General features: G+C 38.4%; 1 long non-coding RNA gene across 2 annotated transcripts in view; it reads left to right on the top strand.

The window, feature by feature from the left end:
- Positions 1-1,155: 1,155 nt before the first annotated feature.
- The window catches only part of LOC105867833 (uncharacterized), a 75,291-nt gene continuing 52,934 nt past the window's right edge, over positions 1,156-23,512 (top strand). The window contains exons 1-3 of one of the 2 annotated variants that reach the window (XR_001152444.3): positions 1,162-1,409; positions 9,750-9,829; positions 19,197-23,278. This is a non-coding gene — a long non-coding RNA (uncharacterized LOC105867833). Of the gene's footprint in view, positions 1,410-9,749; positions 9,830-19,196; positions 23,279-23,512 lie in introns of those variants that run through there. The other variant, XR_012919692.1, reaches the window with a different exon arrangement.

Below are 23,512 nucleotides of genomic sequence, written 5' to 3'. Positions count from 1 at the left end.
AAGTCGGGAGATGAATGGGAATGGTGACTTCAAATAGCAGAAAAGGCAAATTCCAACTGGAAAGAGCACTGCTCTGGATTTAAATCCCATCTGTTCCACCCATTGCTCTGCAATCTTGTATAAGATACTTCACCATTCTGAACTATGGTTGTACCACCTAAAAACTGGAAAGATAATATCTACTTCATAGGATTGTTCTGGGGTTAAATAGGAGTAAAACATATAGAACTGCCTGATTAAGTTTCTTGATAAATATTTTTGGAATAAATCAAACCCAGAGAAGTAGGATGAATAGCAGAAACTGGGATTTAAATCGAGTTGGTTATGTAACCTTGAATATGTTACCTAAATTCCTGAACAATCAGTTTCTTCATATGAAAAAATAGGAAAAATTTGACCTGCCTCATTGGGTTGTTGGAAAGATTAAACCTGAAACCATATGCAGGGCCTCATGTACACCCAATCAGTGTGCATTGAATAAAAGTATAAATTAATTCAACTGAGCTCAGTACACCCTATTTAAAGAGGTAGAAAAGTATATAACCCCCTTTAATAAGTATTACACACACACACACACATATGCATACACACAAAAGAGGATGTTAAATCTCTTTTATATGATAAGCTTCCATTATTTGGAAAGTTAACCTAGAAAAGTTCATTCTTCAATAATGTAAAAGAAAAATGGCATACTTCTCTAATCTACTTGTATTACATGAAAAACAAAACCAGGTACATAACTAAATCTTTGTGCAGAGTAAATATAGGTGACCTGCATAACTTTTACCCCAAAGAAGTGGTACATAGACTGAAAAAACTTGAGAACCATGATTTTTAAAGAACCCAAGTGCTACCAGTATTAATTCATTATCTAATTGTCTAATTGTTTATGAATGATTTGTTGTTATTAGTCTTGCTTGAATAAATGTATTCTACTTTGTATGGCATGGCTGTTGTAGATACTGCTAGCTGGACGCCCCCATCCCATTTCCTCTACTTTCTTTTATTTATAGTAATTGAGTCCACCTGTTTCCACTCTCCAACATTTTCCCTCCATGTTTTTTACAAACATAGCCTCCCTGCTACAGACTACATTTCCCAGCATGCCTTGAAGCTAACTTATGTCCATGTGATGAGATTCCTGGCAATGAAAGTGGAGTGGAATTGAGATCTGTCATTTCTTGTCCTTTCCTGAAAGACACCTGCCCTGGACTCTCTTCTTTTTCTTTTCTGTGGGCTGTAACTAGAAGTGGCAGTGACCCAGCTTTGTCAACGCCGAGGAGTATGACATTCAGGACGTGGCAATGAAGCACAAAGAATCTATGTCCTTTAATGACCTACAGGAATAGATCCACTGCGCTACTTGGATCAGCCAGACTACTGTGAGAGAGAAATATACTTCTATCTATGTAAGCCGATAACATTTGGAGTTTTCTTTGTTAAAGCATCTCAACCCCTATCCATGGAATGCAAGGTTTTACATTATTTTTCAAAGAAAATATATTGTTTCAATGGTGAAATTCGCCTTTAGGACCTACAGGATGAACAGATTTTTAAATGACACAAGTCTGATAGGTCAGGCTGAACTTCTCGAAAACTCATTATCACACCAAAGTTATTACTGAGGGCCTTTCTGCATTCGTTATTTGATAATGGCATTTTGATTTCAAATGGAGAATTCTTGTCAATGGGGTTGATTTTGATTATGATTATGTTGTCTGTAATGAAGTAACAGTTTTTCCTTTTCTTTTACTAACCCTGCTTGAGAATGCTGGTTGAATAATCCAAAGACCTTTCAAGTTGCCTTATTTCTCTTATTGGACTTAACTGCGAATTAGATTAAGAAATGGGGGGAGGGTATGAAAAGAGAATGTTAAAAAAAAAAAAGAATTTACCAGTTTTTAACCTTGAAATAATAGTGTCAATTTTGTATGCCATAATCACCAATTTCCATCTAAAATTTTTTTTGACTAATGGGAAGTACTAGAAATAGAATTTTATTATGTTGTTTTGCCACTCATGGCAGTTGGAGAAAAATATGATTCAAGATTCTTGCTCTGCATACCTTTTATTACTAGTATAATGAATAGCTATAAGATTGCTTAGGTGTCAAAAATAAAGTCAATAAAAAAGATATGTAACATAAAAGAACAAGAGCACCAGATGATGGTGGAATATAGCATAATATAGACAAAACATATAAAGTTATACATGGCCACTTAAACAACTTATCTCAATTGTAGATAGGACTGCCCTGAATCAGCTGATCTGGAAAATAACTGCACTGCTGATATTTCAGTAACTATAATTCTCAACTTCAGAAAAGTCACATCAGTTTCTTCCCCTCACCTTCCCAGTAACCACTGACAGCTGTTGTAGTGGAAAGAACTCTTGGCTATGAATTAGGAAACTTTATTGCTAGCCCTGGCTTTACCACTTTCTAAGTGTCAATTTGGACAGGTCACATAACCTCTGTGTAGAGTGACTATGAAGTTCAGAATGAGATAATCCATGAGAAGTATTATGGAAAATAAAAAGCAGTATACAAATATACAGTAATGTATATGTGTATATGTGCAAAAACCATTGTTAACAATATAAAGCCACCTATATATATGCTCATATATGAAGATTATATATATAAATGAACACATATATACACATATGTACATGCCCGTATGTGTGTATAAGCAGATTAAAAACTTTTACTCAATTAAAAACTTTTACTCTTTAGGATTTATGCCCTGGCTGCTTCTAAATTGACTTGGAGGCAACAGTTATAGATTAACATGCAATGCAAAGGTGCAGCAATGAGAACCTGTAAAACCAAACAGAGCCCACGTAGATGACATTTAAAAACAAAGTAAGGCCGGGCGCGGTGGCTCACGCCTGTAATCCTAGCACTCTGGGAGGCCGAGGCGGGTGGATTGCTCAAGGTCAGAAGTTCGAAACCACCCTGAGCAAGAGTGAGACCCCGTCTCTACTATAAATATAAACAAATTAATTGGCCAACTAATATATATAGAAAAAATTAGCCGGGCATGGTGGCGAATGCCTGTAGTCCCAGCTACTCGGGAGGCTGAGGCAGGAGGATTGCTTGAGCCCAGGAGTTTGAGGTTGCTGTGAGCTAGGCTGATGCCATGGCACTCACTCTAGCCTGGGCAACAAAGCGAGATTCTGTCTCAAAAAAAAACAAAAACAAAAAAAAAAAAACAAAGTAAGTGCTTTTTAATGGAGCCATCCTGCTCTTGGTTGATGGCTGGAAAGCAAAGCACAAAATAATATCTTTATAGTAATATAATAACAGGTTACTAATAATATATTTGTTGCCCCTTCCCAAATAAAAGCTAGAATCTTGACAGTGACCTACATCTAACCATGTGGTCTCACCCATATCCATTCCTCTGTCTCCTGATCCTTGGGTGATGAAGTAAATGGGCCAGTTCTGCCAGAGTTTTCTGGAAGTACCATCTGGGAGGCATCAAGTTCCAATAGTGGAATACAGGGCACACATGTGTTTGCACCCTAAAGGCAGCAGGAATGTTCCAAACAACATTCTTAAGAACTTTTCTTCTCAGTGACCATCATTAATCATGAAGTTAAGAAACAAGATGACAATCATCCAAATAACCCTCCTTTCCTTTACCGAGGTCCCAACAACTTCCCTCCTAAAACAATTTTAAGTGAGCTACCTTCTTTTTTATATACATGTCAGTACGTTAGGAATTAATTTCATTATGGGGTAGAGGGTAATACCCACACTGTTGGTTCATCAGCTTAGATAATACCATTCTATTCTGAAAACATCTCTTAATTCTCTTTGATCTTTATTTCAAAACAACCAAAAGTAAAGCATTGCATTTTATGGCCTCAGTCCTCAACTGGAACACCAAATATATTAGACTATATTTTTATTGGACAGTTTAGTATTGATAACCATTATCTCAAATTAAAACTTGCAGAGGAATCACTAAATTAACATCCAGACCAGCAAAGAAAGGCATTTAAGAGATTTGCCTCCCTCTTTGCCCTTTTTAAAATAGCATCTAAATGGGGTTAGAAATCTCTACCCAGATGGCGTGGAAACAAAGAGTGAGAGCTGATCACCGAGTACCATTCCCACACATTGTTCTGATACTGTGGTTGGCCTCATCGCTCCGCCAAGCATCCGTCACTGCAGGAGCCCGTGCCTCTCCAGGCATCAGAAAATGCTCACGACTGAGACATAGGTCTTTTAGAAGTTGAAATGTTTTCTTCTCCAGACTAATAGTTCTATTTTCTGATCCTCACAAGAAAACAGTTCCTAGAGAAGAATGTATTTCAAGTTTGCCACCTTAGAACCATTACATGTCTTGCCTCCAACAAGGGAAACCTCCAAAAGCAGCATCTCATCTAGTGTCTCAGTGCAATTGCCAAACAGGCTGCAAAAAGTGCCAGCCTTGGTTTACAGATGGAGGCATAAGTGTCATGAATCCCAGCCTCTCCCCAGGCAGAGAGAGAGAGAGAGAGAGAGAGAGAGAGAGAGAGAGAGAGAGAGAGAGAGAGAGAGAGAGAGAGAGAGAGAGAGAGAGAGAGAGAGAGAAAACAGTGGACCTGCATCGACAGCCGTACATTCCCCTCTCCTTTCTCAAATGTGTATTTGTGAGCTCATATGTCAGCGGCAGACTCCTCAAGCAGGTGCAGAGTAAACAAGTAGAATACATTGGGAACACTGGTCCTTGTCACTAGAATTTAACCTGTCTCGCAGAGCAACCGCAAAGGGACAAACTGTATGCGAGTAAACACTGTCTAGCTGATCCCAGACTCACCTTACCCTTCTTGTCCTCTTGGAGTTGTAAATAACTGCCCAGATTGGCAGAAAGTCCGCTAGAACAGACAGTGGAGAGAGAGAGAGAGAGAAACCACTAGCTCTTAGTCTTTATATGCCCCTCTCCCTCTGTTCAAACAGCCCCCTTCACTCTGATTGGCTTCTGGTTCTTTCACTGTGCCTGGCCTTTGAAGTCTTCTCTGCTCAGTGGCACTCAGGGTTAATGTCTCCAACTTCCCCAAAGCTCCTACGCACATCCTGGGCACGTCTGTGTATTTCCAGTGACCCAAAGTGACAGTAGTCAATGAGAGGTAGCTTCTTCCAACTCCTTTTCCTGGAAACTTTTTTCTACCTTATGTGACTTGTCTTGGCTCTTCTAAAAGGTGAAGGAAGGTCATCTAGTCTCTTTCCCTGAAGGTTATAAACCACAATATGGTTCTGATTCAGAGGGGTGGTCTGCATGATTGGCATATTACTGCCAGAAAGAAAACTCACGTTCCATATTTAAACCCTGATCTCATCTTCCAAATCAAGCACCATCAAAAAATTATGAATTCCATTATTGCCTTTTCTATTTGTCACCTTCCTACACAGACTAGCAATATTTTCCTTTCTTAATCTGTTTTTTTTTCTTTTGTGTCTAGTATAGTTTCTTCTAACACAGTTCATGATATGGATTGTTTTTCTGAAAAAAAAAACATTCTTTTATTCCTAGTTTTCCACACCATATTACAGAATGAACCCATATGATTTCCAAGGAGTAATAACTAGAAAAGCTTTGTTTGTCATTTCATCTTTACTTCTTGAATTCACAAATGAATATTCAGGTCAAATTGTGTCATAACAGGCCAAGGGAGTTTCCAAGTTCCTTTCTTGGTGTGAAATTTTATTATAACCATTATTGAGTGAAAGCAAAAGAGAAGGTTAGGACTTCTTCAGCTATACATGACTTTGCTATTAGAATATTTGCTGAAGTGGCATATACCCAATATGGCATTTTTTGAATTTCAGCATGACCGACCTACCATTTCTGATAACCAGAATGTGATAGCATTATTACTTAACATGTAATTGAGTTTTACAGCCTTGGTCTACACACAGAGACTGCAAAAAACATGTTTTTAAAATCAGTTAATTGAATTTAACTGATTTCTGCCTAACAGATAAATATCAGCTTTCCCTGAAGTCTTAATCTTAGTGAAATTCAATTAGCAATGAGATTTAACATTTTCAACAATAAATTTATAACATAACTCAATTTAATCCCTTAAAAATCTTGAAACAGATGAACTCATCCCTCCTTCCCAATTTCTCTGGATGGAGATGTACTGAATGTCCTCTTAGAATTCTCAAATGCTGAGTTATTTTTGATTCAGAACATTTCCACTGGTTGCCCTTGAGTAGACATGCAGTATTATCACATTACTTTTGGAATCTCTTTCGACTGTGACCCACATTCTCAGCAAGGGAACTGTACATGAACACCTTCTTCTCCATCAACACTTTATTTTTTTTTTAATGACATCTCCCCTTGAGTACCAGGTCACCTTGTAAGGTCTCAATTCATTGAGTTAAGTATATGTGATACATATTTCTACGAACCGGAAGGATATTTTCTTTGCTCAATTACAATTACCAAGAACTTTATTAATATCTCCCCACATATTTGAGTTGTGAAATTCACGGTATTGTCCTAGAGAATTACATTTCTCAGTATTTCTCGTACTTTCTTTCCACTCTGCACCCTTGTTATGCATATGTATGTTTGTTTATTTCCTATAGTTAAAAACATAAGTCTTAGGTCAAGTCCTACCTATCCAGCTCACCATCTAGGCTTTGAGAAAATAATTTTTTTCTTTAATAGTAAGCTCTTGATATTCATTATTGCTGTCTGTGGATACAGGTCACAGTATGTGGTATTTCATAATAATCTTTTCCACATGGACTATCTGAAAAAAACCTTGTGAGGTCATTGTCTCCTTTTCTTGACCTCCTCTTCTCTGGGCGCCCAAACCAGTCATCAGAAAGATCTTTAGCTAACAAAGACTTCAGATGTTTCATCTATCCCAAGATCCCTTTATTTTAATCAAGAACAAATCTTAATACATAATTTTCTAAATGTCAGGTTTCCAGATATCCTTGATGGGGGTGGGGAAATTGGGGTGGAAATACTGCCTGCCAGTACTTTGAAAGGTGGGGAACAAAAGAGGCAAAATACACAGCTTGCAATTTTTAATAATTTTTGTATTTTCATATATTATTTCTAAGCCTTACCCTACCAGATGGGTATGTTGATAAATAAGGAAGCTGACTCTCCCAGTGGTCATGTGACTTGCCCAGGCTCAGACAGCAGAGGAGAGGCAGAGCCAGGATTTGGACCAGGTCTGTCAATGCCCAGGCCCACCTGCCTGTGCCTGCACATCTTACTGGACCCCATGATAAGGCACTGAGGAAGGACAAGTGAGGGCTAAACATCTCCAAGTATCAGCTATAAGTAATTTGGGATTTTTACAGGAAAAGATGTTTAATCAGAAAATGTACATGGAGAGACTAAAAATTTCCCTCCCAACATATTTCCAAAGTTAAAAAAAAAAAAAAAAGTGGAAGAGTAAAATAGAAAGAGCATGGGTTTAGAAGTCAGAAAGCACTGGGTCAAATTCTACTTCTGCCTCTTATTATACTGGCTCATACCTTGGGTAAAAATACTTAGTGTTTTGGATCCAAGTTCTCCCATAAAAGAAAAGAATATAACAATACCTATTCCATAGGGCTACTATGAGGATTAAGTGAAATAAGTTATATGAAATTCTCAAGTGTTCCATTCATAGTAATAACTCAATAAATGGTCCTTCCCCTTCCCTCCATCCATTGTCATAGTTTATTCAAAGGAAGATGCTTTTCAAGTCTGTAACAACATATTCTTAGACAAGCAGAGGACAGCTGCTATACTACCATGGTTAAGACCATCAATTCTAAATCCTAACTGCTGGTTCAAATCCTGTTTCTTCCCTTTACAAATTGTATATTCTTGGCGCATTTGCTCAACACTACTGAGCCTCAGTTTCCTTAGGGATAATAATGGCACTTGCCTTGTGAAATTTTCTGAGATTCAAATTCGTTAATGTGAACAAAACGCTTAGTACAGTGACTTAGCGAGTGCTCCATAAATGCTGGCTATTATTATTAACCAAGCACATAATAGAGTTAGAACAGTAATTCTCAACAGTGACGACTTTGCTCCCAGGGGACATTCAGCAATGTCTGGAGACATTTTGGTTATTACAACTTGGTAGGAAGATACTCCTGGCACCTACGTGGTAGAGGTCAGGGATGCAGCTAAATATTCTTACATACACAAGACAGCCTCTCACAACGAGTTATTCAGTTTGAAATGTCAATAATGCCAAGGGTGAAAAATACTCAGTTAGAAAAACCACCCTTAGTCAACAGAGATCCTGAGAGGTTTTCTCCATGGGGCATTAGGTGCTACTAACCAAATACTGCTGGCAAATCAACCCTCCAAAACTGCACCCCATTCAATATTCAATATCAGTAAGTTAATACTGGAAAAAGTCAAAATGATTGTTTGATATATGGGATTATAACATACTAGTATGTCTTAGAGTTATTTAAAAATACTCTTTTGAAAGAGTAAGCTTTATTTCTAATTAGAATATTGTTCTAAAATTCATTGAATACGAATTCTGAGAGGAGATGAGCAAGGATGCATAAAGTCTTTAGAGACCACAGGTCCTATAAAAATAAATGCCTGCAAGCTTATCTGTATTACTTCCCCTTTAAGAGCAAATGGTGTGCTTATAATGGATACCAGGTAGGTAAAAAAGTGGGCATAAATTTTCATGCTTCTTTATATTTTCATCCTCCTCAACCTTGCCTACATATAAATATTCTGTGGGTGATTGGGTTGTTTAAAGAAAGCTAAATGCAAAGAGTTCAAAGTTTGGCAGTCCCGATGTCTCATGTGAATTTAGTAGGATTGCTAGCTGGAAGGATTCCTTATCCATCCTTTCTGAGAGCTTCTTTGTATCTTCTCCAGCTTGAGTTGAACACGATATGTTAGCCAACTGAACCAGAATCTACTACACCCAATGGAAGACTTTCTTCACCAAAAAAATAGCCTCTGAAGTCTGAGGAGGAAAATAGGAATCTCTCCATAAGGAGCACACTCTTGGTCCTGACCTTCATTGCTTGGGACCTGATGGTTGGTGCTCAGGGAACTACTAAGTAACAATGAGGTCCCTTCCTTCTTCAATCTTTGGCAGGGAGGTGCTGCTCAAACACTGAGCATAGTTCTAGCAAACAGAAGATGCATGAAGAGGTATGACTTCTTTCTCATGCTTGCAGGTGAGAGGCACACATACATACAAAATGGCCTCAATGTTGTATGCCATATGTCCAAGGGAGAACTCTTTATAACCTTCATATAGTATTGGGCTGAATAACGGTGCCTAAAGATATCATGTCCCAATCCTTGGGACCTGTAAATGTTACTTTATTTGAAAAAAATGGTTTCTGCAGGTATGATTGGGTTAAGAACCTTGAGATTGAGCGTATTATTCTGGATTATCTAGAAGGACCCCAAATGCCATCAAAAGTGTCCCTGTAAGAAGAACACAGAGGGAGATCTGACACAGAGAAGAGGAGGCCATGTGACCGCAGAGGCAGAGATTGGAGTGATATAGACGTAAGACAAGGAAAGCTGACAGCCACCAGCACTTGGAAGAGGCAAAGAATGGATTCTCCTGTACAGCTGACAGCTTCATTTCTGTTCAGTGAAACTGATTTTGGATTCTGGACTCCAGAACTGAGAGAGAATACATTTCTGTTGTTTTCAGCCATCCAGTTGGAGGCAATTTGTTTCAGGAGCCATAGGAAACCTGATACAGCACACTGATCATGACTATGGATTCTCTTCTCACAGGCCCACATGACCCTAACCTGAAAAGGAAAGAGGAAGTGAAGGAAAAAAACAGAGAAGGAGGAAGAATGAAGAAATAGAAGGTAACAATAGATAAAGGAGGATATAAGAAGAGGAGGAAGAGAGGAGAAAGAAGAGGAGGTTGGGAAAGGTGGAGGAGAAATAGCTTCACTAAATGGCAGGTCATGTATGAATTCTATTGGGGAAAAGCACATATAGTCCCCAAATTCCACTTATATCCATGTGGTGGACATTAAGGCTGTGCCTAGGTCGTAAGAGGAATTTGTCTTTAAAAATCTCCATGATTCATCCAATGGTTTTACTGTAGCTTACTAAAATTTTACTCATCAAGGTCACCAATGACCTCCTTTTGGTCAAAAATAGTGACCCCTTAGTCATCAACCTCTTAGGGTTGATTTGCCAACCCTAAATATCCTTCAAGATCCTGCTCATAACTTGCTTCCTCTACAAAACCTCCCTTGACCTCTGCTATTTCCATTTTCTGAATTCCTATTACATTCACAGGAATTATGTCTGTTATTTCTGCTCCTCCAAAAAAAGAAAAAAAAAAAAAAAGGCCAAGGATACTGCTAAATATCTCAAAATGCATAAGACAGTTTCCCTACAACAAAGAATTATGACATTTTTCTATCCCCTCCAGCAATCTGCACAGGGCATAATAGAGTCCTTGTGGTGACTGACTGGCTACCTAGTATTCTGAGGCCAATAATATAGATAGTCTCATCTGCTTCATCTTCTACCTATTTATCATATTGTACAATGATGACTGATATTGAGAATTATGTCCCTGAGGCATGCCAGGTCTAAATCATAAAAAATAGATTGATAAAATTCATTGTCTTGCTAGTTGAGAAAATCTCCCATACATTTCAGGAAGATTTCCAACTAGAAGAGTTAAGGCCAGAATGCATTTCTCATCATCCTAATTTAACCCCCAAATGCAATTAAATGCAACCCCTCAAGTCCCAAATATTCAAAGCATCAGAAGGTTTACTTTATTACCAGAAGAGTTATAGGTCTGTCCCACAAATACACCTGAAGGTACCTATTTTCTGGTATTTATTTCCCAATATGTGGCAAGTCTTAGTATAAAAACAAGCTTACTTTTTAATTGATTACCTGTTACTGGCTTAAAATTACCCAAAGGAAAGTTTGCATTCTCAGGCCTGCTTATATTTTTTTATACTGCTAATTTACATCCACTATAACTGAAATTGAAGTTCAGCTCAGTAAACTATACCATAGTAAGTCATCAGATAACTGCCCACATGCAAACCATTATGTACACAGATAGCTAAAGAATCTAGTCAAGGGCACACAACTCTTTGTGAACATCCCTCATGCTTTTACATTTTAATGTTTATTATTTTTTATTTTTAATCATAAAAAAATGAAAGGCACATTGTTAGCATTCCCATCATGTAAAAACAGTGAATGTAAACCACATCATACAATTAAAAATCACAAACACAGAAAGAATAGAAATAAATTAAATAGGCTGGGCGCGGTGGCTCACGCCTGTAATCCTAGCTCTCTGGGAGGCCGAGGCAGGCGGATTGCTCGAGGTCAGGAGTTTGAAACCAGCCTGAGCAAGAGTGAGACCCAGTCTCTACTATAAATAGAAAGAAATTAATTGGCCAACTAATATATATATACAAAAAATTAGCCGGGCATGGTGGTGAATGCCTGTAGTCTCAGCTACTTGGGAGGCTGAGGCAGGAGGATTGCTTGAGCCAGGAGTTTGAGGTTGCTGTGAGCTAGACTGACGCCATGGCACTCACTCTAGCCTGGGCAATAAAGTGAGACTCTGTCTCAAAAGAAAAAAAGAAATAAATTAAATAAAATAAGTGAACTAATGAATATTCTTCTAGAACAGAAAGCTGAGACTTAAAACATTGTAAGCCTTAGTGAAATAACAGCTGCTTTTTAAAAAAACATATATTCCAATAGTATGGTGTTTTATAATTTATTGCCCTTCTCACCTTGGAATACGTACAGTTACGTGGCCCATATTAACATTTTGGGGACCTTTAATAACAGCTTTTGAAACTGGACATTTAGCTATACATTAAGTCAAGCTGCTTCAGAAAATCTTTCATATTTTTTTTCTTTTGGCTCTTTTAGAATGCTCCCAAAGAATGATTCAGAGAAACCATAAAAGGATTATGATGAAATTCATAAAATGTAAATGCACCCCCATCCTGCCCCATGTATTATCCATGTATTTGAAGCATGACACAGTCATGTCAGTCACATGTTCCACACATTTCTATTTTGATGACCTTCATTAGGTCAGAATAATAATTAGGATTGAAAGGGCCACACACCATGGAAAGCTTAACAGGTTCCAAGCAGAGAAAAAGGTCCTTGACTAGGCTGATTTTGCCAGGTTCTTTTTTTTTCTACTTCCCAAAGTAAATCCTGTAGGTGGAAGCCTATTTTCCTGTCTGTTAATGGTAACACACTTAGTATTCCACTAGCACTTTCTGGAACTCTAACTTCACTCTTGTCCTGAGAAAACTCTGTCCCTGAAAAGGAAAATAATTTTTCTTCACCCAGAGCCTTTTTTCTTTGTATTAATATTAACATCCCATGAGAATATTAGCTCTGGAGAAAAGAATTTGGTGGCAAAATTCCATATTTACTCATGAAATCCACCCCCAACGTCTGCTCACACATTGCAATAGGACACTCCGAATCTCCCATCCCTTCCCTTCCTTCACGCTTCCCCTCAGCTTCATCTGACACCACTTTGGGTTTTTGACCTTTTTCTGCTCGAATCAAAAGCTACTTTTTTTTTTTTTTTTTTTTTTTTGAGACAGAGTCTCGCTTTGTTGCCCAGGCTAGAGTGAGTGCCATGGCGTCAGCCTAGCTCACAGCAACCTCAAACTCCTGGGCTCAAGCAATCCTCCTGCCTCAGCCTCCCAAGTAGCTGGGACTACAGGCATTTGCCACCATGCCCGGCTAATTTTTTCTATATATATTAGTTGGCCAATTAATTTCTTTCTATTTATAGTAGAGACAGGGTCTCGCTCTTGCTCAGGCTGGTTTTGAACTCCTGACCTCGAGCAATCCGCCCGCCTCGGCCTCCCAGAGAGCTAGGATTACAGGCGTGAGCCACCACGCCCGGCCCCAAAAGCTACTTTTACTAGCAGAGGATTCTTTAGGCAGAGTATACTTTGCATTTGTTAGGGCAGGGAAGTATTTAAATTTTTTCTTACAAAATCACTTGGCACTGGCTAGAGCGTAGAGACAGGAAATGGGTGCCCCGTCCTCCAGCATCCAGCCCCACCGGGATGCTTTTTGTCCCCTCCTTGGGAATGCAGGAAGGGTAAGCACATCAAACCCAAATGCATCACCAAGCCTCATGAGATTTAAGCAGCGTAGTGTGGTTGACGTCAGCTGCCTCGCCTTCCTTTTCTTGAAATCTATTTAAAACACCCTCTAAGAGAAAAGAAACCCCTTGGTGCCATTGAACACACGCTCTGAAGCCATACTGTCTGCATTCTATACTTACTAATATGTAATCTTAGGTAAGGAAATCTCTCTGTGCCCCAATTTCCCCATTGGAGATATAGTCTCAACCGAAAATGATGATAATACAGGCTGGGTGTGGTGGCTCACACCTGTAATCCCAGCACTTTGGGAGGCTAAGGTAGAATTGCTTGAGCCCAAGAGTTTCAGACCAGCCTGAGCAACACAGTGAGACTCTGTCTTTAAAAAAAAAAAAAAATTAGCCAGGTATGGTGGCATGCATTACTCAGTCCTAGCAGTACTCAGGAGGCTGAGGTAGGAGGATTGTTTGAGCTGAGGAGTAAAGGCTGCAGTGAGCTATGATCATGCCACTGCACTCCAGCCTGGGCAACTGAGTGAGACCCTATCTCTAAAAATCAAAACAAAATTAAAAAAAATACTAACTTCATAGGGTTGTTGCGAGGATTGAGTTAAAATATTTAACACTCTTCAGAATAGTGTTGGCACATAGTACAGGATATATGTTGGTATAAAGTATCTACATCTCCTTCCCAGACATGAAGATATGAAGACAGTAAACATTTAATGAATTGATGCAATCTGACAGAATAAATATGCTAATTCTAGAGTCCAATTAGCTTCCTCAGGGATTAGTCTATAGTTTCTGTGGTGCGTTGCTGTTTAGTAAATGGAGATAGAATCTTAGAGTTCTTGGATGAAGTGGATCAGGCCTAGATGGTAAGAAACATTTATGATAAGCCACCATGTGCTAGGTTATGAGCCTGGCACTTTTCACATGCCCTTACATGTAAGTCACCTAGCAGTTCTTTTAAGGTAGACACAATTAGTTTCATTATACGATGAGAAAAATGAGACTCAGAAATACTAAGCAAATTACCCAAATGGAACAGCTGGTAAATTGGTGGTAGAGATAGGACTTTAATCCTATTTTTAAGCAAAATATAATACGTAAAAAGGAGGGTGAAGGTGGATTATCCAAGCAAAATGACTTTACAGAAAGGTCATTATTGAAATCACTGAAAAACAAAGTTTATAATTCAAAGATAGTTTAGTTTCACTTACAATCAGCTTTGTGGTATAAATTCACACTACACACCATCCACTTTTAAGCCCTTGCAGAATGCCATTATTGTATACCTCAACAGTATCCTCATAGACCATCAGAGATGAACAGTAACCCAGAAGACCACTTAGTTCAACTTCCTAACTTAAGGGCTAAGAGACACGAGACGTGAATGGCAGGCTCGATGTCATACAGGCAGTTAGTAGCAGAAGCAGCCAGGAGTCCTCGGGACCTAACACTACTCCCCACACAGCAGCCAGTATAGTCACTGGGACACCATGGTTTAAAATCCGCCCATTTAGATGCATGCAGACTCTACTTCATTTTAAATATCCCAATCCTTACTTTAGCATCTAAGCCTAAAAAGAATATTAGAGTAATTGTTTAAGTTCTCTGGGAAATAAAATAAATAAGAATTTTTTTTTTTTTTTTAGTAGTAAAAGCAGGTAGAGTTTATATCTAGGATCTTCTATTTTTAAAACCTACCCTAAATTCTGGTATAGTCATATCCTCTCAAGCAAAAATAAAGGGAAACTGCCACTCTTCTTTATGCAGAGAGGAGGAGTTAAAAGGATCCTTAACTCATTTTTTTTTTCTGTTAGAAGTCATTCACCAAATATTTACTGAGTACCCAAACAACTACAATAGCAGGAATGCTATTTTCTTTGCATATTTCACAGCACTCATTGTAGCGCTGGGCTTTTGGTAGTCATTGATTGATTGGTGGCATAGTTTCGTATGTTCAGTATATTGGATAATTTCAGGACAAAAGTCACTGAGGTTATGTCAGCTCCTACCGAAGTCCTCATATGGAGGTGGGAGAAGCACGTGGTTCATGACTATGCCAATGCTTGTGTTGTCTGGAACCGTGCAGCACAGCATGCACTTTCTCAGTTAACAGAATATCATCAGTAATGTGAAGTCCAAAGACATATAGTTTCTTTTATTGTGCATGCACCAGAAGCTTATAATCAACAGCATTGTCTCTCCTCAGGCTGACAAGCATCAAGTTGTGCGATGGTATCTATACTAAAAAACAAAATAAAACACAATTCCTAAGACAGAAACCATGTTTCCCTGAAAATAAAACCTACCCACAAAATAAGCCCTGGCAGGATTTCTAAGCATTTGTGCAATATAAGCCCTACCCCGAAAATAAGACCTACTGATGGGTGTGGCTACCCATCGCAGAGCAGTAAAGAGGAGCAGCCCTTCTCATCTGCCCTATGGTGACAGCTACTATCCCAGAGGTGACCAGAAAGGTGTGGGCAGCCCCATCAACAAGGTCGGCTCCCCCTGTCAGATCCCAGCCATCCTGTGCATGCTGCAAGCTGAGGCTTTGAGGGGAAAATAATACACTCCCTGAAAATAAGCCTTAGGGTATCTTCTTGAGGAAAAATAAATATAAGACCCTGTCTTATTTTTGGGGAAACACGGTAGCACCATCTAACTATTAAAATGTCATAGGGCCTAGGAAGCTTTGTTAATGTGAGTTACAAAAGACAGATGAAAAGCACATTATCCACTGCTTTGGCAACACTGAATCACCAAACATAACAGCTGCAAAAGTTGAACCTTGGGAAGCTCAAACTTTATGACCTAAACTTCAGAATGTGCCAAACACCACTTTAGTAGAAAGGGTTGTGATTGCAATGGCAATGTGGAGAGGAGAGGAAGTAGTAAAGGTAAAGTCAAAGAGGGATGGAAGTACACAATTCTAAGTGATTTTTATAGCAGACAGCCTAAATAAGCAAATAAATTTCTAAATGACAAGAAATTGGCATATAAGCAAGTTTTCTCAAGCCAAATGTCTTGGAGTGGAGGAACACTGGTGGGATGGATAGGCAAGCAAACCACAATCAGCTTGCACATTAGCTAGATATTGGCAGGTCTATAAGGCTCAGCAAAGATTTACCTGTCATATTGCATAGGAAGTGAAGCACAACTTCCTGAAGATGATAATAAAAAATCAAAAATCTCATAGCAATTGGTTTTAATTCAATATTATGAGTCTCTCCCCTCTCCCTAAAAACCCATATTGCAAAACCAATTTAGGATTTAAGGGACCAACATTACAATCTCAAAGATTCCACATTAACCATCTGGTGGACAGTCCTGGTGAAATATGCAGTGATGACAGGAACATCCACAAAAATCCACAAATATGATGGCTAGCACATACTCAGGCCTTCAGCTATACTCTTGCACAAACACAAAGGAAATGGTACATACGATAACACAGGTACTTTACTGATATCCATTATGGAAAATTCAGCACATTTCATGTTCAGTTAATTACTTATTAATATTGATGACACAGGGTTGTTATCTGACTGGGGTGGTTGTTGTGTCATTTGTGGCACAGAAGGCATGATTTAAACCCTTAGGCAGAAGTTCCACGAACAACATTGTGATCTCAATTTAAATGAATACAATCAGACAACTGGTTCTTTTAAGTGCTGACAGACTTTGCAAATTTGGCTATCAAGACCAGTTAATAAACACACTCCGTGTAGCAGAGAAAGATGGTCGAGAGTGTAGGTAGATATGGTTAGTTCTGTTAGCAAATGCATTTTGAACACTTAATATACCATACACTGAGCTAGGTAAAACAGAGAGCCTTTCTTCAAAGAGATTACTGTCTAGTGAAACATCTTGTAATTTAGAAATATAATAATCATGTTTATAACATCTATACGTAATGCACCCAATAAACTGCTTTCTGGGTACCATTAGTCACATTTGATGATTTTTCTATATAGCTTTCAAATATCCTGATACAATATTGACTGAAAGAGTTAAGAAAATGTTCAATCTGTGATAATATCAAAAAATAATAATAAAACCCCCAATCTTGGTACTTTTTACACACATTTTTCTGCATGGTAGATCTCTGGCTAATAGTTATAAAATGCACTGCAATTATTAAAGTGGCGTTGATTTACTTTGGTCTGACCTTTTCAAGACCTACCTGGATTACCAATGTTACCACATGCGTCTTCGCATAAGTTATGAGCAACTTGGGAATTAACTTCCATGATGCTGTCAGCAAAAGGTAAGTCATTATTCTGTTGATAAAAGACAAAATTGCTTTTGGTAAATTGATGGAACATTTGTGAGAAGTCCTGGTGCTGAGCTCAGTGTCCAAATTAACATGGGTCTCATTCTCGTGTTTGCCACTTTGATAGGCATCAGCTGTCACCTTAGGAAATCTGGTAGTTTCAAATATGTTGTTGGCACATGCAAAAGGACAAAAGATTCTTCTCACATCCATGCTTTCAACACCAGGATTACAGACCTCAGGTTTTTAACTTCTTCTCCTTTAGATGCTTACTCTGTTTCCAGTTCACTTGTAATCACTCTCTGAAAAGAGCAATAAACACTGAATATTTAAGGGTAATGAACATTTAGCCCGAACATCTACTTGCATGAGCATTCCAAGGGAAAGTTTTTCTGTAGCTTCTCTGTGGTAGCAGTATCTACGATGGTACATCCCATTGAGAAATATAACAAGTCCTAAAGGGCAAAATTATTAAGGGTAGAGAACATCTGACCTCAATCAAGGGCATCGTTATAAGAAAGAACACATTTCCCACAACTCAAAACCAATAAAACTGGAGGTAGACAGAAGAAGGCAGCTGTTCAGTTGGACATCTGTATCTCAGTGGCTCCAGAAATGAATTGTTCTCACATGAGATCTATCTATGGGAAGCTCAGCCTATCTTCAGTAACAATTCTGAGAATTTCAATCTAATCTTCATTTAATACCCAACAAATGATAAATTCTTACATACAAGATCCTTGCTTCTGGAAAGTAAAGGTTACCCAAAGCGCAACAAGAAGGATTATTTTTGGGTTGTATGGCTATGCTCAACCTGTCTTTCACCTTTGGTGTTTGCCCTCAAAAGGAGTCTAAGACAAGACAAGGGCCTTGGCTTTCTTCTTTATTATTTGATATTATCTAAACATATACAACTTTCAAATATCTTCTTTAAGTTCAATTTCATTTTCTTTTCTGAGAAGCGCAATGAATAGTCACACGTTGATGGGTAATCAACTTTATTGGTGTACCAAGTAAAGAAATTATATTTAAATCCTGAAAAATTACAAGGTTAAGATTGGTAATATATGTTTTTTAGCCAATTAAATGAGATTTGCCACATAGTAGGTTCACGATCATTTACTGATGAATGAGTAAATACATAAAAAATTGAATTAATGGAAAGAATGCTTTCTTGTGTGGAAGGCCGTGAGTGCTGAGAAAACTTAGGAATATTAAGTATATAATTGTTGGCCTAAGTCTCTGTTAAACAATGGGAAGATTGTCCAAAGTAGATAACAGCAGGTGTAATAAAATGCATGTGTATATTCATGCAGGCTGTTTTTAAAACAAATTATCTACATAACTACTTGGTGCAAATTCCAGACCACAAAATAATAGAAGACATTTTAATTTTAAACATAATTTGAGAGGTTATGCTGTTTGCTAGACTTACTTTTTTATTTTAATTTATGCAAGATCTATGCACTTTTGTACTTTTATTTCTGTAATTGGCTGGGTGGGGAGTCCTTAGCAAAGCTTCTCAATGGGGCCTATCACATTGCAGTTAATAAATAAACAATCTTTCAAAAAACACTTTCTCTGAGTACGAACAGTGAATTATTTAAATTCATTTTCAGAAATCAAGAGATCTAAATCTTGAAAAGAGTTATTTTAGAATTGGAGGATTCTGTATGGATTTTTAGTCCATTCCATAGCAATAAGGCAGGGAGGGTGCAACTTTATCAATAACAAACCAATATTTCATATATTTAAGGGAGTAAAAAATATAAGATAAAAGGCTAAGACAAATTAATTATACGTTTTTCAGGGACAAGATGGAAAGATACAATAGATCTCTGATCTTGGCTGAAGACAGCTGGATGAGACTTAAATATCTAGGAGTCATCAAATCAAAATCTTTCTCAAGATGACAATGTCAAAGTCTAGAAATGTTACTCTGAAACACGGTGGATGACTGTGAGCCACTGGAAGAGAAAGGAAAACACAAAACTGCATGTGAAATGACAACATAGAACAGGAAATGATAACCTGCCCTAAATCAGGTTGCTCCCAAGTTCCTGGGAGGGAGAAAAAGCAAGATTACGACTTGGCCCTAAAGACATTCAGACCCTTTCTAGATAATCAATCTGGTTCTGCCCTTCAAACTGGGGAGAAGTAGTACACTGTAGGTCCTGATTTAATTGGATTTCTTGATGATGATCCTGATGAATGGGTAGAGTCCTGGTTGATGGAAAGAAGTCTGTTAGAAGAAGCAGGCGGGGAAGTGACCTCTGGTAATAATTCAAGCATCTTTGGAAGCTGTTTTAAGTCCTTCACTTGGGACTGGAGTTGTAGGTTGGACATCTGGGAGAATATACAGTATTGGAAACCAAATTTTAAAAGGTTGTATTGTATTTTAAAAGGTGATTGTATATCGTCTAGGAGAGAATGCATTTTCATATTTTTGTTTTGGGATAGACACCAAAACTCAGAGGTGGCAATAATCAAGTGTATAGGAGCATAGTTCTTGAACTTAAGCCCTCATCAGAATCACCTGGAGGACTTGCTGCAACACAAATGTTTAGCTCCACCCCCTGAGTTTCTGACTCAGTAGGTCTGAGATGGCCAAAGAATATGTAGAAACAAGTTCCCAGCTGATACCGGTGTTGTTGGGTTTGAGACTTTACTTTGGGAACCAGTGCTTTCGGGAATACCAAACAAAAGGATAAGTATCTTCCTCACAAAGCTCTGATTTCCCCTCAGTGGCACCTAATCAGTAGGTTTACATGCAGTTGAAATTAAAAAATGAGCAATGACCACTACTGTTAATTTGGAACAGTCAAACTAACCTCACAAAAGACTTCTCCAATGGAAAAAAATGGGAAACTCTTTCCACGGTTATACACTGGCTTTACTGGCTGTGGTCTCAGTCAAAGCACAGAATGAACCTTGGCCAGCAGCATGAGGTCTCTCAAGCCTGCAGCTGTTAGGAGGAGGCTGCTCTGCCAGTGACTCTGGGCAGGAAGTGCCTCATTAGAACTGATGCATCTATTTTACTCAGCCCCCCACAAAAGGCAAAAATCCCTAGGTTTCTCCAAAACTTCTTTTAACACCCACTCTCCCAAAGCCACCACACTAGATGGCTTTGCTACCCATGGCTGTTTTACATATGGCAACTGACAGTTTGAAGTTCATTATGATGGGGAGTTTTTAAAATGCTAAGTCATAAATCAAGCCTGTATCTTCACTCACAGTGAGATTAGCGATAGCATAAATAAAATGAAAAGCCACAATGACAGACAGGCGCAGGGCATCCAGACTGAAAAATATCTGAAACAAGGCCACTTTGCATCCGGATCCAAACTGTGAGCAGTCAGTCCATAAAGAACATTGAGGATTAGCGCAACTTTCATCAGAAATATGACTTTACAGTGCATATCAAGTTCAACAGGACTTCTCACAGTGCTCCTTTCCAGGACCCTGCATCACATAAAGGATGGAGTGCTACCACAGTTTTCTCTTTCCAGCAAACAGTTTAAAATGTGTGTTGTTCAAGGCAACCCAGCTTCCTCTGTGCTCGTATCATTTTACAGAACTCCTGCCATCCTTCATTCCCTTATCCAGCTAAGTGCTCAGCAACAATGGACAAACAAAATCTAAACTAGCATTACCACTGCCCTAGGGATAACACTGAAAAGAGTTATGCAGTATGATCTGATAATAGCTGGCTTCAAGAGAAAAAAAAAAAAACAAACACCCAACACTTTTTAGGGGATATTTTTGAAATTTAGATTTCAAATCCTATGTGCAGTTGGACACACATTTTGGGAATTGCTCTTTTGATTATCAGGTAAAGAAGATAATATGAATAGGTTGTCTGATATATGAAGTATATGTTAACACTGTATTAAAAAAATAGTTGTGTAGCATCAGGCAAGGATGAAGAATAATGATCTTGTTTTACCAAGAGAAAAAGACTTTCATATCTGGTTAATAGATCAGCCCGCATCTCAAGAAAAATAACATAAATAGTTCATATATTAATCTCACTAACTCTTTATGGTTGCACAATTATCCTGTTAATCATGAATTACATGCTCATGATCAGTGAGCATAACTCTAGTCCACAGGATGGCCCAAATAAAGGACATACAGCTGCTTCTGGCCGGGCATGGTGGCCCACGCCTGTAATCCTAGCACTCTGGGAGGCCAAGGCAGAAAGATTGCTTGAGCTCAGGAAGTTTGAGACCAGCCTGAGCAAGAGTGAGACCCCATCTCTATATAAAAAAAATAGAAATAATTAGCCAGGCTGGTGGTGCATGCCAGCTATTTGGGAGGTAGAAGCAAGAGGATGGCTTGAGACCAGGAGTATGAGGTTGCAATGAGTTGTGATGATGCCACTGTACTCTAGCTGGAGTGACAGCAAGACATTTGTCTCAAAAAAAAAAAAAAAAAAAGTTGCTTCTAAAGATCTTTGAGGGGATGACTAGATACCAGAGAAAGAAAATGAGGAGAGACACTGGGAGGGAGGAAATATTTCCAATAGAAATATAGTATAAGTAGTACAAGTTTTCACATTGTTGGCTAAGTATCCTGGGCTTTTAAAAGCCCATTTGAACTCTTGGTGGCTTCAAATGACTCACAAGTACACCTGACTCTTAATTGAAAAATTTGTAAAAAAAAACAAAAGGAAACTGTAATTTAATGGAAAACCTGATACTATAAAAATTTGGCTTGGCGGTTTTTATTTTAAAGCAAGTATGATTTAAAAAAATATTAAATCAGAATTTAAGGAAACTGTCAATTAGTGACTAAGGAACATATAATATCCTACTTTCCCTCAGAATATTTTCTTACTTTTAAATTGTAACATCTGAACTGTTGGTAGTTTTAGTGTCCACTAATTTAGTTAAAAAAATATTGCTTTAAACCAGTATTCTGATCTTTTATTTCCAGTGAAGTATATAGCTAAGATGACACAGAGCTCTAATATCCAAGGATAAATTCTAACTTTTATTTTTATTTAAATAATGCCAGTCAAAATGCTTTACGGAAAGAATAAAACATGAGAGGGTATTAAGTTGTGGGGACTTATGGAGAGTGGACAGAAGACAGATTGGGCAGAATCTAGCATCTGACAGTTTGAGAAAAAGAGCATTCATCCCAGAGAATGCCAATTGTGCAACTTCATATAGCAAGTTATTGTGAGAAGTATAGGTGATAAATATTGCATGGCTCTATTTTGACTGTAGTGGCATATTGTTTTCTATGCTCCCATTTATATGCTCAAAAACATAGGGTTCTACATTACAAAAGGTGGAGGTCATCAGATTATATATTGTTTCAACCATCCTCCTGAAAAGCAGCTAACACGTTGCTAGATTTAGAAATCCAGTGTATCCCTGTAGAGAGCACGGTGAGCAAGTTCACATCCCCAATTATCACAGGTCTTTGCACTCACGTTGGAGTCCAGCTATGTTAAGGAAGAAAAGATGCCCAGCCACAGAAGTATTCCAAGGGCCTCAGCCATAAGAGTAGCCAAACACATGTGACATAAATATCCTTCTCTAATTCGGTACTCCTGAAAAGAAATGCAGGGGCTACAAACCCCAGACAGAGGTTAGAAGTTGAAGATGGGGCTCATCTTACCAAAGCAGAGCATACTGGTTTACAATCAAAAGCAAGGGTTACTTCTCTCAAATTCATCTAGGGGCTTGGAATCTAAAGTTCTGCTTCTCACTGGGCACAGTGGTTCATACCTGTAATCCTAGCACTCTGGGAAGCCAAGGTGGGAGGATGCCTTGAGGTCAGGAGTTCAAAGACCAGCCTCAGCAAAAGTGACACCCCATCTCTACCAAATATTAAAAAAAAAAAAAAAAATTAGCTGGGCGTGGTAGCAGATGCCTGTAGTCCCAGCTATGTGGGAGGCTGAGGCAGGAGGATTACTTGAGCCCAGAAGATTGAAGTTGCAGTGAACAATGATGACACCACTGCACTCTACCTGGGGCAAGTGAGACTCTGTCTGACAAAAAAAAAAAAAGAAGTTCTGCTTCTCAATGTGTTTCTTCTAGCCTTAAATGTGTCCTGTTTTATACAGAAATGAAACTAAATGGAATCTTTCATGTTTTAAATTTCTTTTCTCAA

This window comes from Microcebus murinus, chromosome 6, assembly GCF_040939455.1.
Source record: "Microcebus murinus isolate Inina chromosome 6, M.murinus_Inina_mat1.0, whole genome shotgun sequence".
Lineage (NCBI taxonomy): Eukaryota > Metazoa > Chordata > Mammalia > Primates > Cheirogaleidae > Microcebus > Microcebus murinus.
The sequence above is the reverse complement of the archived record's forward strand: the minus strand, read 5'-3'. Positions and strand labels throughout refer to the sequence as shown.